Source organism: Orycteropus afer, unplaced genomic scaffold (genome assembly GCF_000298275.1).
Source record: "Orycteropus afer afer isolate SDZICR_OR568_19922 unplaced genomic scaffold, OryAfe1.0 scaffold00444, whole genome shotgun sequence".
NCBI classification, from domain to species: domain Eukaryota; kingdom Metazoa; phylum Chordata; class Mammalia; order Tubulidentata; family Orycteropodidae; genus Orycteropus; species Orycteropus afer.
This window is the reverse complement of record NW_006922031.1, coordinates 144,669-145,953: the sequence shown is the minus strand read 5'-3', so window position 1 is coordinate 145,953 and position 1,285 is coordinate 144,669.

Below are 1,285 nucleotides of genomic sequence, written 5' to 3'. Positions count from 1 at the left end.
TGACATTGGGGTGTTGTCAAGTAAGGTTGCCTGATACTTTCCAAATCGGCCTGCTGTTAACCAGAGTCCTCCCTTTTGTTCTAACACAGAGAGTACATAGTGAGGAGTTAGGGCAGTAGTGGGTTGGCCCAGAGTAAAATTTACAGCCTCACTCAGTAAGCCACAGGTTGCAGCCACAGTTCTCGGGCACAAGGGCCATTCTTTGGCTACAGAGTCGAGTTGTAGGTTACAGGTTGCCTCCATGGGCCCAAGTTTTGAGTGAGGACTCCCAGTGCCATTCCCTGTCTCTCATGCATGAATAGTTCAAATGGTTTTTGGGTGTCAGGGAACCCTAGGGCTGGTGAAGATCCCAATTTAGCTTTGATTTGTTCAAAGGCTCATTGGCACCCAGGAGTCCAGTCTTGGGTCAGGGTCTTTCCCTTGAACTGCCTGGTAAAGACGTTTGGCAATAAGCCCAATGTTGGGTATCCAAATTCAGCAAAATCCTGCCATACCAAGGAACCAATGAAGTTTATGCTTAGTGGTTGGGATTGCAACTCAAGTTATTGCCTCCTGCCGTTCTGGCAGCAAGTTTATTTGGCCCTGTAACAGTTCAAATCCTAAGTGTTTCACCTTTTGAACAGAAATCTGGACCTTTTCCTTTGAAACTTTATATTCTCTTTCTGGTAAGAAATTAAGTATGTTTATAATATTCTCATCGGATAGTTCTTTAATGGGACTAGCTATTAAAATATTGTCCGTGTATTGGAGTATCATCCCTTGAGGCAATTGTAGGTCCCTCAAATCTCTGCCCAGGGCTTCCCCAAAGGAAGATGGTGAGTTTGTGAACCTCTGTGGGATTACAGTCCAACAGAACCAAGTCTTAGTCCCTGTCTTGGGGTCTTCCCATTCAAACCCAAACAACTCTTGGGACTGAGGATCAAGGGGAATGCAGAAGAAGGCATATTTCAAATCTAAAATTGTGAACCATGTATAGTCTCCTGGTAGTGTGATGTGCAGAGTATATAGATTGGGGACTACTGAATGAACATCCTCCCCTACCTGGTTTATTGCTCTTAGGTCCTGTACAAACTGGTATTTCCCATGCCTGGTTTCTTCATCAGAAGTATGGGGGTATTATATGGTGATTGGCATGGTCAAGTTAGTCCATGCACTAGGTATGCCTCAATTAAGGATCTGATTCCTTCTTTATCCTCTTTCTTTAGGGGGCACTGCTTGAGATTGGGAGATTTGCAGTTGGTTTTCAGTCCTGACAGGTGTTGCAGTGAAAGCTCTGTCCAGTACT